The 16,361-nt window shown below is 38.9% G+C and overlaps 2 non-coding genes across 2 annotated transcripts; both read left to right on the forward strand.

The window, feature by feature from the left end:
- The first annotated feature begins 1,206 nt into the window (after nt 1-1,206).
- Nucleotides 1,207-1,313, forward strand: LOC145044547 (small nucleolar RNA R71). The gene has a single exon (XR_013681496.1). It is a non-coding gene; the product is annotated as a small nucleolar RNA R71 (small nucleolar RNA).
- Nucleotides 1,314-13,555: 12,242 nt separating this feature from the next.
- LOC145044548 (small nucleolar RNA R71) lies at nt 13,556-13,662 on the forward strand. Its single transcript, XR_013681497.1, has one exon. It is a non-coding gene; the product is annotated as a small nucleolar RNA R71 (small nucleolar RNA).
- The last annotated feature ends 2,699 nt before the right edge of the window (nt 13,663-16,361 follow it).

Genomic DNA, 16,361 nt, shown 5'->3' on the forward strand with positions numbered 1-16,361 from the left:
ACTCCCCAGATCACCTTTCTTCTTTGGTAGCTTATTTAGCATCGCAGCAGAGCAGTTTTCATTGAGTACTACCTTCTTCACTTCTTCCATCTTCCTTCTATTGGTGAGAAGTTCCTTAAGGAACTTTGCATATTTGGGCATTTGCATGACGACTTCAATGAAGGGTATGTTTATTTGAAGAGTCTTGATGTAGTCTAGAAACTTCTGATACTCCTCTTCCTGCTTCTCCTTCTTAGCTCGGCCTGGGTATGGCATTGGAGGCTGGTAAGGCTTTTCGGGAACCTGCTCATTGGTTTTTAATGGTGTACTCGCCGAGTCCATATGAGGTACTCGACGAGTAGGACTGTCAGATTGTATATTTTGCTTTTCTGCTTGCTTTTCTGCCTCCTCCTTCTGTGAATCCTTGGGTGCTTCAGTCCGAATAGGTGCCAGGGGAGTGATTATCTTCCCACTTCTTGTTGTGACAATGTTTATGTATGCGCCTCATGGGTTATTTTCAGTTTTGCTAGGAAGTTCGCCCGGTGACCTTTGGTTAATTTGTTGAGCAAGTTGCCCAAGATGTGTTTCTATATTGTGGATAGATGCTTGCTGGTTCCTAAGCATGGTTCTTGTTTCTTGAATTGCAACATCATGATCACTATGCCTTTGTTCTGAAGCAGCTACAAATTTAGTGAGCATTTCTTCCAAGCTTAGCTTCCTTTCTTGCACCGGCTCCTCTTTTTGGTAGAACCCTCTCCCTTTTGTCTATACCTATCCTCCTTGACTTTCTTGTACTCTTCATAAGGTAGCCACTCTTTCTTTTGTTTGCGCCAATCTTCATCATATCGGTCTCCATTTGAGTAACAAACTTGCGCCATCTTGTTGCCATTCTCATCTAAATCGCAGTCTCTAGTGAGATGAGGCCCATTGCAGTTTTCACAACCCACCCGAATAGCATGGATCGTTTGATACATTTTATCCATTCTCCTATCCATGGTTTTTAGCATAGCCATGACCACGGATAAGTCTTCAGTAACAGCATAAGCGGCTCCCCTAGTGACATCATGTCTAGGGTTATGGTATTCTCTAGAGTGTTTAGAGAATTCTTCAATCAATTCTTTAATTACCGGGGGCGGCTTCTTTGTAAGTGGGCCTTGCGAGTCTAGTAACTGCCTGGTTGTGACATTGACTCCATCATAGAAGATGGAGACTTCTTGCTGGCTGTTTAGATCATTGTGTGGGCAGTTTCTTAGTAAGCTCTTGTACCTCTCCCATGCTTCATATAGCGACTCTCCAGCTTGTTGTTTAAAGTTTGCAATGGCCTTCTTCAATTTGGCTATCTTAGAAGGTGGACAAAAGTGATCAATGAATTCTTCCTTCATCTTGGCCCAAGTGGTGACTGATCCGGGGGGAAGTGACTTGAGCCAATCTTTTGCAGCACCCTTGAATGTCACTGGAAGCATACGAAGTAGTTGAGTCTCGCGGGGTACATTTGGAATATTGAAATAATCAGCTACATCATTGACTTCATCCAAATGCTTGTAGGCATCTTCATGATCTTTTCCATAAAAAGGTATTTCTTTGAGTGAAGCTAGGATATGACCCTTTAGCTCGAAGGTAGCAGTCGCGGGAATTACGGGTTGCACAAGTCCCGGGCCAATGTCGTTGCGCATCCTCTTCTTCCATTCTCCCATGGGGATTTCATCAATGTTAGCCATTGTGAAAGCTAAATCTTCCTCAGACTCGGTTTCGTGCTCGTATGTAGGCTCCTCTTCTTCCTCGGTCTCGTACTCGATATCTTCCTGAATTGGATCTTCGATTATCAAAGAGGCACAGGATGCTCCTGATTTACTGCTCTTCTTTTTCCCAAAAACAGTCTTCAAGTTGGACAAAGGCGACTTCTTTGGTGTACTTCAACTCTCCACATCCTTTCTTTTGTTCCTTTTCAATGCGGATTCGGGATCTTCAAACGGGGGTACCAGTGGGTTGTTTGATCCTCTGGTCATGAAAGTCCTAAAATAAATAGAATAAAAGTGTAAAAAGAACAAAAATATGTACTAAAAAAAATTGATAATTAACTGCTAAATAAACTGGTACTCGCTGAGTAGGTGCGACTGCACTCGACGAGTATCAGTGTGATTTTGAAAATTTTTTAACTTAATATGAAAACTAAAACAAATGCTAAAACCTAATTACTAAATACTAAATTGCAATAAATGAACTCTATGTAAGTAAACTCACACAAAGGATCGAAAAAATTAGGAATTAGATTAATTATTTAGCACCGTTCCACGGCAACGGCACCAAAAACTTGTTGTGTGTAAAATGCACTTGTTTTATCCGTACTTTTTCTTAATAAATTTAGCACACAAAGGCAGTGAACCTGTCTTTTAGTGGTATAGATTAGTAAGTAAGGTGTCGAACTCAAGGAACGGAAAATTAAACTAATAACTAATTTTAACTAAAACAATTAATGAAAGTAAAAGGGTTTCCTCTAGTTTTGCAAGACTAGAAACTTAGGCACACTTAATTAACTAAATAACTAAAGCAAACAACTAATTCACCAAATTTAATAAAGATGTTTCTATTTAGGTTCAACCAATCCACTCCTATGGTTATTTGTATTTATGATAGAGTAATTGCTATTGGCTACCAATTATAGTAGTTAGGTTCATGTTCATTACTCCTAACCCTTAGACAATTAACTAATTTAAGCGGTGATCAAGTGTTTAAACTAATTAATTCCCTAGATTAATGATTTGGATTAAATAAGATTTTTAGTGGTCAATTAAGTTACTAATTCAATTAACCTCTTGTTTGATGGTTTCTCAAACAAGCTCACACATTAATCTTCTTATTGTCTTATTAATCTTAGTTTCATAATCATTACTCCTAAGCATATGGTTTAGTGTTCACATAGACATATGAGGTTAACAACGAAGAGATGTTCATGCAGCCTAATTGTCTTCCAATTAACAGAAAATAGTAGTGATTAATGAATAAGGTTCTTTAACAAACTTAATTTAATAGATCACAAATAAACAATCAAACAAAAACTAAGAATTAAACCATAGAAGTTCCTTGGTATTCCCCAAACAGAAAAAAAATGTATTTAGTTCATAGTTGCAGTAGAAACAAACACAAAAACAAGTTTAACTAGATCAAACATATTCAATTCCTAAATCTAAGTGGTAGGATTAACCTAGTTGCTTCAATTCTTCAAAAGATTGAAGATTAGAATTCATCAGCATCTTCTAGGGTTCTTAATCGCATCTTGACTTTCAAAAATCGCCAGGAAAGTTGTCCCATTGGATAAAGACTCGGTTTTTATAGATATCTCAAAACAGGGTGTACTCGGCGAGTAGCAGGACCAACTCGCCGAGTAGGTGCATAGTTATCCATCTTGAATCAGGAATCGTAGCTATCTTCTAGAATATTCTGAGGAACTCGCCGAGTAAGCTTGTGTACTCGCCGATTAGATGGGCTTTTGTCCCTCATCTTCATTCTTTGGTCTTCAATTGCTTTCCCTTGCTCCCTTTCACTACCAAGCATGTCTTCTGGACTGAAAAACAAAATTCAAACCATTTTAAGTACCTTTTGTCCACATTATTCACATAATTAATTAAAAATGATTAAAAATGTATACTAAATAATTAACTAATTATGCACATATCAAAATACCCCACACTTGACTTTTGCTTGCCCCCAAGCAAAACTAAATTTTAAGCATATTAGAATCACATAGAATAACTCCAATCTAACCCAGCCATTATGCCGAGACCGCAACGCATGCATTTGTGTCTAAAATTTACCTAAGGACCCCCCATACTCCAAATACTCACAATCCTCATTAAAATTCGCCCACTCACCCCGAACTATGCTCATTTTATGCAACCCTCCGAATCCATCCTCAGAAAAACTCTTACCCTCAAGGTGTTTTTAGTTGAGCAACCCAAGCATACATAATCTAGGCAATTACAATTTATGATACCACATTGGAGCTGTTTTCAATTCTTCACTTCCTTGATAATTTGATCTTTGATTTCTTTGAATTCACCACCTTTATCGTTTGATTTTTGGTATCTTCAACTGTTTGAATTTCTTGGAATTTTGATCTTTAGATCTTCACTTTATTTGCTCCAAAATTCTTACAACTTTTCTTGTAATTCTCTCTCTCTCTTTTTTTACATGTATTCCTCACTTTTTTCACTCAAATCCCTACATGCTTAAGCAGGGGCGCTCAACCTCAACCTTTATTGGCTAACGATAAAAATTTTCCTGGATACATTTCAGGTTTAGGCTGCTAACGTATTGCATCTCTCAGGCTAAGCGAGGTCGTGTTTTTGTCTCATGATTTCACTGGAATAAGGAAGCCACAAATGCACTAGAACGTATATAGGCTCAACTAAACATTTAGGTCTTCATGCAATCATCAAATATAATACTAGCATGATCCCTAATTGCTTTTACCAAAATTTTCTAAATTAAATTCCTAAGTCATATTTTTGGTATGCAACAATTTTTTTTTTAAAACTAGCCTAAATTAAGATTCTAAATTTTCTAATATGTGACTAACCCCCTACCCCACACTTATTTTATGCAATGCCCTCATTGCATATTATGCAAATAAAAATGCAAATATAGAGAGAGAATTGGAAAAAACTCCCCTGGGGTAGCAGTCAATAGGTTGACACTCTCGTCTTCAACTCGTTCTTTTCTTGACTTTAGCCATGGGAACAGCTCATCCATGGCACGAGTGCCATGCGTCTCGTGTGGTTGACAACTCGAAAATTCCACGGAACAAGGTCGTTAGAAAGTCTCCAATGGCAATCCCTTACAAAAAGTGTTTAAATGTTGCAGTGAAAATGCTCAATGCAATTCTGGAAATCAAAAATTAGCAGTCTACTCGGCGAGTAGTTGCGTGGACTCGGCGAGTAGCCCTTGATTCAGAACGATATCGTGTAACATCTCATGTACTCACCGAGTAGAGTTTGTGCACTCGGCGAGTAGTAGCTGTTTTTCCAAAATTGATCTAACTGATGCTTCTTTCGACTTTGGTGTTGAAATCGGAAATGCAAACTGACCCTCACTCTAATTCCTTCAGCAGCAACACTTCCTATAACTCTCGACTCTCACGGACTCAATCCTAAGGACAAAACTCCATTTTTTTCTTGAAAATCTCTCATTCCTTTCTTGACCCTCACAAATTTTTATGCTTCCTTATCTTCTACCCCTGAAAAATAAACTACTAAAAGTGACAATAATAATCAACTCACCATAAAAATCCAAAGTGTTTAACAATTGTTGAAAACAAAACATCATAAGCATAAAAACATAAAAAAAAAAAAACAAATTCTTCATTCTTCATCATCCATTCCAGCTCCTCCCGCTCCACTTCCTCCCTCTCCATCTCTTCTCCTCATTCTCTCATCCTAATTCATGATATATGGATAGTCGGGTCCGGGTCTCGGGGCAATGTGCATTTGTTGAAAGAGGTATTCAAAAGATTGATTAGTGTAATTCACCCCTTGCCCAATATCATCCAAGTAGTGTCGGTACTCCACTTGGTTCCATCCATCATTGTCCTCCACCGAAATAACCGGTGGATCTTCCCGCACCCGCTCACTACGTTGTCGGACCCGCCTTCCTGGCTCCTCGGGGACTGCCGGCTCGTCTTCATGTGGAATAGTGAATGAGTCGCCAAACTTCTCGACTATCCGGGCCCTCCGATATAGTGTAGTGTTGAACGGTGGAGGGTGGATAACCATGAGTGCCTGGGCTTGTGGCAAATCCAGGACCCCAAATGATTTGGCCAGCCAAGTGATAAACATGCCTCCATTGATTTTTGAATTGATTTTCTCTTTGACCACCCCTTCAGCAAGGAATTTTGCAATGCAATAGGGAAGGTTGTAAAAAGCGTCGGGAGTAATGATGCTCCATAGGTAGAAGATGTCAAGGGTTAGGACCTTGTCCCAATCCTTCCGCATGTTTATGGTACTAGCCACAAATCGGTGAATGAGTCGGTGGATTGGAGAGCGAAGGTGGCCTTCTTGAGCGGTGGAAGGGATATAAACTCGGTTAGCGATCCTGTTCCACCATGTAGAAGCTACCACCTCCTCGGGAAGTTCTTTATGACAGTTCTCCAAGAAAGCTTCAAAGTAGTCAGTCATCATCATGTCTTGATCATAAATACCTAACCTCCATGAGAACTCAACCATGCTGCATTGTCACAGCTCCCCACCCAAAGAAAAAGAGATTGTGTTATGATTATAGTACTCACTACCACCTTGAAATGCGATGGTAGCGAAAAATTTCCAGCACAACTTGTCACACCCCCAAACCAGACGGCGGAAACGTCCGGGGGTGGAGGATTTCATTTGTAGTATCACAACACATGCATCATAGTAATCAAAGTGGAAACAACCATTGTATTTAAAAGTATAATATTTACATGTGTTCAATCATTGTATATTGAAACCAAAATAGTTATACAAAAGAAGAAGATAAGACTCATAATGGCTTCATCTTCTGAAAAAGCTCAGGGAATACCTGTTATTAATTCCTTGAGAATACAAGAAATTTGAAAAGAGAGTATCAACAATAAGTTGAGTGAGTACATAAGTCTTTATGTTTGCATGGGTGTCTTTGTATTTTGAATAAGAAAATTGTTCTAGAAAATCCCATATTTTCTATGGTATGTGAAAAGTAGTTTTATTCCCATAAAACCGTCCTATTTGTGAACCAATGTATTTGTAAAACTGGTAACTGAGTGTGTGCCTGGCTTCGCCAGCGGTTATTGAAATCTGTAGTATACCATTGTACTTTGTATTTTGTAAACTAGTACTTTGAAGATTTATTTACGTTTAGTTGTTTATACACTAACGTGTTGTTAATCTCTTTTTAATGAGTTATTATAACCATACTAAAACCTGAACGCCTGAAACAAACGCATTGTGAGCGCTTAAATTGTTGATAACAATTGCCACTCATTGACGTGTATGCCTGACTGTAGCTAGCAGCCTGAGTGCGAGGTTGTCAATCCCGATATAGATCTACACACAACTTGTTTCGGTCCCCGGACTGGAGATTCTGGTTATAATGTGAGGGCTTTACCTTGGTTGTCTAAAATGAATTAAACAATCTGAATTGGATATCTCATAAAAAGCATATAAACGTTACATGTATATCAGTTCTTGAGTTAGTATTCCGAACATGTATTTGACAAGTGTAAACCCTTGATTTGTTTTGAATTAAAACCCTTGTTTCATGTAAAACAGTGTATTGACGTATATTTAAATCATGAAGTATTGCTCTATGTATTATAAATTATACCTATTATAATTTATATGTACTTTATGAATTGGTAAATAACTATTTTTGCATGTAATCCTTTGCTCAACATATTACAAAGGGTATTTAAACTGATGACATAACTTATATATTTATATACATAAACAATTTTATATATCCAAATATATATATTTGGGAAAAATATAAGTTTATAAAAGAGTTCAATATTTGGAGTATTTTTGATGCTTTAAAATCGTTTTATCGTAATTTGAAATCATTTATTTATAACACAAAGTTTTTGTGTTACAACTCGGCATAAACCGGCTCTTGGATCTTGAATAACTGTAACCACCCATCACATGTGATGGTGGCATACCCCAAATTGCAGTCCTTCACCAAGTACGTTGTGAGTTCCTCTTCCAATCCAACATTTCCCAGCCACCCCCAGTCAAGTGCATTTGGAAGACGAATTTCCTTCTGTCTGAGTGCCTCTAGTCTGTTTAGGGCCCTTGTTTTTTGACGATTTGGAAGTGATTTGTTGTAAAGAAAGCCATGGCATATCACTTTGGCTTCCCCTACGCGAAGACTGACCCCGTCTTGCCATGATACCTGCATACAAACATCAAGAACACACAAACAAACAATACCCAGTAATTAAAAATGAAGAAATTGGGTCTGCATTGTTACCTACTCGCCGAGTACACGACCTACTCGGCGAGTAGGATGAACACCAAGACTGTTCGAGTGTCGGATCTATGTAGACTGTCCAAAAGTCCAAATTGTTCACAGGGTTTTGTTGGAATAACTTATCTAACCATAGATCTTGAGGAAAATCCTCCTAACATTATCTAATTTGTGACTAAATTAAAACCCTAGAATATGAGGAAAACCCCCCAAATCCGAAATCACTCAAAATCTGGACAAATCTATGATAAAGATCGAACCTTTCATGAGTTTACAGTGTAAAGATGTTACCTTTTTCCTTGAATAGTGAAGAGTGAATAGAAAATTGAAGAAACTCGAAAGAAACTGTTGGATGCTTGAGAAGTTGCTGCACGGCGAGTTATGGGGTTGGAATGGTGAAAACCTTCTTTTTTTTTTACAGATTTAGGTTTCACCTTTTTTTAATTGGCCACTCACCAAGTAGAAAGGGTCTACTCGCCGAGTAGAAATGCCTTTTAACGTTATATCAGCCTAACTGGGCATCTACTCGCCGAGTATATGTGCCTACTCGGCAAGTACATTTCAGAGATTGAAAAAATTGTGTAAATTTTGAAAAATTAATGAATTATCTCATGTTTTTAAACCATCCACCCCACACTCTAGGCATTGCTTGTCCTCAAGCAGTTATGTGCATAAAATAGATGAAGAAAAAGGAAAAAAATAATGAAAATAAAGAAAAGGAAAGAAAATGCAAACTTGAAACTCGGGTTGCCTCCCGATAAGCGCTTCTTTTTATGGAGTCATTAGCTGGACTCCTCCCCTTCTACGTGGTTGCAATCCCTTCCAGCAACAACTCTTCCATTCCTTCATTCCGGGGGACTCCTTCTTCATACTTTTTGACCCTATGACCATTAACCTTGAAGGGCGTGCCATCTCTTGATAATAGCTCTATAGCACCATGTGGAAACACCATCTTCACAAGAAAAGGACCATCCCACCTTGACTTGAGTTTTCCCAAGAAAAGCTTTAATCGTGAATTGAAAAGCAACACTTCTTGGCCTTCATGGATTTGTTTATCTTTAATCCTTTTGTCATGCCATTTCTTGGTCTTCTCTTTATAAAGCCATGAACTAGAGTATGCATCATTCCTTAGCTCTTCAAGGGTATTCATTTGCATCAACCGGTTGCTCTGTAGTTCCTCCATGTCGAAGTTACACCTCTTTAAAGCCCAAAATGCCTTATGCTCTAGCTCTACCGGTAAATGGCATTGTTTTCCATAAACTAACCTATACGGTATAGTACCAATAGGTGTTTTGAAAGTTGTACGAAAAGCCCATAATGCATCATCTAGCTTATCCGACCATTCCTTGCGGTTGCTCCCCACCGATTTCTCTAAAATTCGCTTTAAGGCTCGATTTGTCACTTCGGTTTGTCCACTAGTTTGTGGATGGTATGATGTGGAAAACTTATGGGTAACCCCATATTTCTTTAACACCTTTTCCAATTGATCATTGGCAAAATGTGTGCCTTGGTCACTTATTAGGGCTTTCGGAACGCCAAAACGTGAAAATAGTTTCTTCAAGAATCTTACCACTACCCGTCCATCATTTGTTGGTAACGGTTGTGCCTCCGCCCATTTTGATACATAATCAACCGCTACTAATATGTATTTGTTTCCTTTGGACATGGGAAATGGTCCCATGAAGTCAATTCCCCACACATCAAAAACCTCGCACACTTGGATACTATGTTGTGGCATTTCATTTCGAGATGAAATGTTTCCCACTCTTTGACAAGCATCACATTCTTTGACAAATTGGGCTGCATCTTTAAAGATTGTGGGCCAATAAAACCCAATGTCAAAGATCATCTTTGCAGTGTAGTGTGCTCCATGATGTCCTCCCGTGGGCCCGCTATGATAATGCTCTATTATTTTCCGGCTTTCCTTCCCGAATATACATCTTCGTATGATTCCATCCGCACAGCTCCAGAAGAGGTATGGGTCGCCTCAAAAGTAATATATTAATTCAGTAAAGAATTTCTTCTTTTGTTGACTGCTAAAATCTTTCGGGATGTATTTTGTAGCTAAATAATTAGCTATGTCTGCGAACCATGGCTCTTCTCCCACTGTCACCATAATGTATTCGTCCGGGAAGTCGTCTCCAACTTTATCTTCTTGCAATTGCGGGTTCTCAAGCCTTGACAAGTGGTCAGCTGCTACATTCTCCATTCCCTTCTTGTCTCGTATCTCTATGTCGAATTCTTGAAGAAGTAGCACCCATCGTATCAGTCTTGGCTTAGCCTCCTGTTTGGAAAACAAATACTTGATAGTCGAGTGGTCAGTAAAAACAGTAGTTTTAGATAAAACCAAGTAACGGTGGAATTTGTCAAAGCCATACACCACAACTAATAACTCTTTTTCAGTGGTGGTGTAGTTTTCTTGGGCTGGGTTTAGAGTTTTGCTAGCATAATATATGTGTTGAAAGTGCTTATCAACCCTTTGCTCAAGGATAGCTCCTAATGCATAGTCACTAGCATCACACATAATCTCAAAGGGTAAGTTCCAATTTGGTGCAATAATGATCGGGGCATTAGTTAATTTTTCCTTTAAGAATTGAAATGCCTCTAAACACTCTTTAGTAAAAGTAAATGGTGCATCTTTTAGTAGTAATTGTGTTAGAGGTCTAGTTATTTTGGAAAAATCTTTTATGAAACACCGGTAAAAACCCACGTGTCCTAGGAAACTCCTAATGCCCTTCACATTAGTTGGTGGGGGTAATTTGGCAGTGGTGTCAATCTTTGCCCGATCCACTTCAATTCCCTTTTTGGAAACCTTGTGGCCCAAAACTAGACCCTCCTTGACCATAAATTGACATTTCTCCCAATTGAGGACCAAGTCGGTTTTTTCACACCTAGCAAGCATTGAGTCAAGATTTGTGAGACAATCATGGAAAGAAGATCCAAAAACTGAAAAGTCATCCATAAAAACTTCCATGAATTTTTCCACCATATCGTGGAATATAGCTGTCATACACCTTTGAAAAAGTCGCTGGTGCATTGCATAACCCAAAAGACATGCGTCTATAGGCAAAAGTCCCACTTGGACAAGTGAATGTGGTCTTTTCTTGGTCCATTAGGTCTATGGGTATTTGAAAATAACCTGAGAATCCATCTAGAAAGCAATAGTAGCTATGGCCCGATAGTCTTTCTAACATTTGATCAATAAAAGGTAAGGGAAAATGGTCTTTACGAGTGGCATCGTTTAGCTTTCGATAATCTATGCACACTCTCCAACCGGTTACCGTTCGGGTCGGGATTAGCTCGTTCTTTTCGTTGGTTATGACCGTCATCCCTCCTTTCATGGACACCACTTGGATCGGACTCACCCATGGACTATCGGAAATGGAATAACTGATTCCTGCATCTAAGAGTTTGACCACTTCCTTCTTGACTACTTCTTGCATGTTCGGGTTTAACCTTATTTGGTGTTGTACAACCGGCTTTGCCCCTTCTTCCAGATTGATCTTGTGGGAGCAATAGGATGAGCTTATTCCCTTTGATGTCGGTGATGCTCCATGCTATGGCCCGTTTCTGCTTCTTCAACACTTGCACGAGCTCTTCCTTTTCAGACTTGGACAGATCAGAGGCTATGATTACTTGCTTTTGATTGCCTTCTTCAAGAAAAGCATACTCCAAATGTTCTGGTAAAGTCTTGAGCTCTGTTCCTTTGTTCTGAGTGTTGGACTCGCCGAGTGCAGGTAAGGTAGTTGGCGAGTTGGTGGCTGTATTCACGACTTCTGACTTTTCTTCAGAGGAACTCGGCGAGTAGATCGGTCCTACTCAGCGAGTAGGGCTGTCAGTTTGCTTCATTAATTCTTCATACTCTGCTTCTTCCAACAGTCTTTTAATTTCCATTAAATCTTTTTCTGGATCATAGGCTGTAAACTTGCTGGAATCTTCAGTTATGTCTTCCTCCAATAATTCGTCAAGCATATCTATTGAGAATGTCGTGTTGTCACTGCTCCTAGAATACTTCATAGCTTGGTCTACCCCGAATGTAACCGAATCTTCTCCTACTCGCAAGGTGAGCTTTGAGTCTCTCATGTCTACTATAGCGCTTGTCGTGTTGAGGAAGGGCCTTCCAAGGATGATTGGAACTTGTGGATCCGCCTCCATGTCTAGAATGATGAAATCAGCAGGAAAGACAAATTTATCCACCTTCACTAGTAAGTCTTCGCATATGCCTCTTGGGAAGGTGACTGTCTTGTTTGCCAAGTGTATTGCCATGCGAATTGGTCTTGGCTCCGGGAGGTCCAGCTTCTTAAAGAATGAGTGTGGCATTAGGTTCACACTTGCTCCCGAATCAGCTAAGGGATGAATAGCATCCAAGTTGCCAAATTGGCAAGGTAAAGTCAAACTCCCTAGATCACCTTTCTTCTTTGGTAGCTTATTTAGCATTGCAGCAGAGCAGTTTTCATTGAGTACTACCTTCTTCACTTCTTCCATCTTCCTTCTATTGGTGAGAAGTTCCTTAAGCAACTTTGCATATTTGGGCATTTGCATGACGGCTTCAGTGAAGGGTATGTTTATTTGAAGAGTCTTGATGTGGTCTAGAAACTTCTGATACTCCTCTTCCTGCTTCTCCTTCTTAGCTCGGCCTGGGTATGGCATTGGAGGCTGGTAAGGCTTTTCAGGAACCTGCTCATTGGTTTTTAATGGTGTACTCACCGAGTCCATATGAGGTACTCGGCGAGTAGGACTGTCAGATTGTATATTTTGGTTTTCTGCTTGCTTTTCTGCCTCCTCCTTGTGTGAATCCTTGGGTGCTTCAGTCCGAATAGGTGCCAGGGGAGTGATTATCTTCCCACTTCTTGTTGTGACAATGTTTATGTGTGCGCCTCATGGGTTATTTTCAGTTTTGCTAGGAAGTTCGCCCGGTGACCTTTGGTTAATTTGTTGAGCAAGTTGCCCAAGCTGTATTTCTATATTGTGGATAGATGCTTGCTGGTTCCTAAGCATGGTTCTTGTTTCTTGAATTGCAACATCATGATCACTATGCCTTTGTTCTGAAGCAGCTACAAATTTAGTGAGCATTTCTTCCAAGCTTGGCTTCCTTTCTTGCACCGGCTCCTCTTTTTGGTAGAACCCTCTCCCTTTTTGTCTATACCTATCCTCCTTGGCTTTCTTGTACTCTTCATAAGGGAGCCACTCTTTCTTTTGTTTACACCAATCTTCATCATATCGGTCTCCACTTGAGTAACACACTTGCACCATCTTGTTGCCATTCTCATCTAAATCGCAGTCTCTAGTGAGATGAAGCCCATTCCAGTTTTCACAACCCACCCGAATAGCATGGATCATTTGATACATTTTATCCATTCTCCTATCCATGGTTTTTAGCATAGCCATGCCCACGGATAAGTCTTCAGTAGCATCATAAGCGGCTCCCCTAGTGACATCATGTCTAGGGTTATGGTATTCTCTAGAGTGTTTAGAGAATTCTTCAATCAATTCTTTAATTACCGGGGGCGGCTTCTTTGTAAGTGGGCCTTGCAAGTCTAGTAACTGCCTGGTTGTGACATTGACTCCATCATAGAAGATGGAGACTTCTTGCTGGCTGTTTAGATCATTGTGTGGGCAGTTTCTTAGTAAGCTCTTGTACCTCTCCCATGCTTCATATAGCGACTCTCCAGCTTGTTGTTTAAAGTTTGCAATGGCCTTCTTCAATTTGGCTATCTTAGAAGGTGGGCAAAAGTGATCAATGAATTCTTCCTTCATCTTGGCCCAAGTGGTGACTGATCCGGGGGGAAGTGACTTGAGCCAATCTTTTGCAGCACCCTTGAATGTCACTGGAAGCATACGAAGTAGTTGAGTCTCGCGGGGTACATTTGGAATATTGAAATAATCAGCTACATCATTGATTTCATCCAAATGCTTGTAGGCATCTTCATGATCTTTTCCATAAAAAGGTATTTCTTTGAGTGAAGCTAGGATATGACCCTTTAGCTCGAAGGTAGCAGTCGCGGGAATTACAGGTTGCACAAGTCCCGGACCAATGTCGTCGCGCATCTTCTTCTTCCATTCTCCCATGGGGATTTCATTAATGTTAGCCATTGTGAAAGCTAAATCTTCCTCAGACTCAGTTTCGTGCTCGTATGTAGGCTCCTCTTCTTCCTCGGTCTCGTACGCGATATCTTCCTGAATTGGATCTTCGATTATCAAAGAGGCACAGGATGCTCCTGATTTACTGCTCTTCTTTTTCCCAAAAACAGTCTTCAAGTTGGACAAAGGCAACTTCTTTGGTGTACTTCAAGTCTCCACATCCTTTCTTTTGTTCCTTTTCAATGCGAATTCGGGATCTTCAAACGGGGGTACCAGTGGGTTGTTTGATCCTCTGGTCATGAAAGTCCTAAAATAAATAGAATAAAAGCGTAAAAAGAACAAAAAAATGTACTAAAAAAATTGAAAATTAACTGCTAAATAAACTGGTACTCGCCGAGTAGGTGCGACTGCACTCGACGATTATCAGTGTGATTTTGAAATTTTTTTAACTTAATATGAAAACTAAAACAAATGCTAAAAGCTAATTACTAAATACTAAATTGCAATAAATGAACTCTATGTAAGTAAACTCACACAAAGGATCGAAAAAATTAGGAATTAGATTAATTATTTAGCACCGTTCCACGGCAACGGCACCAAAAACTTGTTGTGTGTAAAATGCACTTGTTTTATCCCTACTTTTTATTAATAAATTTAGCACACAAAGGCAGTGAACCTATCTTTTAGTGGTATAGATTAGTAAGTAAGGTGTCGAACTCAAACAACGGAAAATTAAACTAATAACTAATTTTAACTAAAACAATTAATGAAAGTAAAAGGGTTTCCTCTAGTTTTGCAAGACTAGAAACTTAGGCACACTTAATTAACTAAATAACTAAAGCAAACAACTAATTCACCAAATTTAATAAAGATGTTTCTATTTAGGTTCAACCAATCCACTCCTATGGTTATTTGTATTTATTATAGATTAATTGTTATTGGCTACCAATTATAGTAGTTAGGTTCATGTTCATTACTCCTAACCCTTAGACAATTAACTAATTTAAGCGATGATCAAATGTTTAAACTAATTAATTCCCTAGATTAATGATTTGGATTAAATAAGATTTGTAGTGGTCAATTAAGTTACTAATTCAATTAACCTCTTGTTTGATGGTTTCTCAAACAAGCTCACACATTAATCTTCTTATTGTCTTATTAATCTTAGTTTCATAATCATTACTCCTAAGCATATGGTTTAGTGTTCACATAGACATATGAGGTTAACAACTAAGAGATGTTCATGCTGCCTAATTGTCTTCCAATTAACAGAAAATAGTAGTGATTAATGAATAAGGTTCTTTAACATACTTAATTTAATAGATCACGGATAAAGAATCAAACAAAAACTAAGAATTAAACCATAGAAGTTCCTTGGTATTCCCCACACAGAAAAAAAAACGTATTTAGTTCATAGTTGTAGTAGAAACAAACACAAAAACAAGTTTAAGTAGATCAAACATATTCAATTCCTAAATCTAAGTGGTAGGATTAACCTAGTTGCTTCAATTCTTCAAAAGATTGAAGATTAGAATTCCTCAGTGTCTTCTAGGGTTCTTAATCGCAGCTTGACCTTCAAAAATCGCCAGGAAAGTTGTCCCATTGGATAAAGACTCGGTTTTTATAGATATCTCAAAACAGGGTGTACTCGGCGAGTAGCAGGACCAACTCGCCGAGTAGGTGCATAGTTATCCGTCTTGAATCAGGAATCGTAGCTATCTTCTTGAATATTCTAAGGAACTTGTTGAGTAAGCTCGTGTACTCACCGAGTAGATGGGCTTTTGTCGCTCATCTTCATTCTTTGGTCTTCAATTGCTTTCCCTTGCTCCCTTTCACTCCCAAGCATGTCTTCTGGACTGAAAAACTAAATTCAAACCATTTTAAGTACCTTTTGTCCACATTATTCACATAATTAATTAAAAATGATTAAAAATGTATACTAAATAATTAACTAATTATGCACATATCAAGGTTGGAGCTGAGTTTATCGCCATAGATTATGAGAGTTTTACCCGAAGGAAGGTTGAGACGGATAGCTTTTTCGTAGCAAATGATATCAGCATGATTGGGACTCAAGCAATCCATGCCAATGATAACATCAAAGCTCTTAATGGAGACCAGCATAAGATCGATGGGAAATGAGTGATCGTTCAGGGTAATGGTACAACCTATGAATACATCGCTAGCACTTTCTTTCTCACCGTTAGCCATCTCGACGGTAAAGGTTTCAGTTAATGGTTAGGGGTTAGGTTTTAGATTATGTTTGAACGAACGACTAACAAAACTTCTTTCAGCACCCGAATCCAAAAGAATACTAGCATAAGAGT

The sequence above is a fragment of the Lactuca saligna genome, chromosome 4 (genome assembly GCF_052625555.1).
Source record: "Lactuca saligna cultivar CGN05327 chromosome 4, ASM5262555v1, whole genome shotgun sequence".
Taxonomy (NCBI): Eukaryota; Viridiplantae; Streptophyta; class Magnoliopsida; order Asterales; family Asteraceae; genus Lactuca; species Lactuca saligna.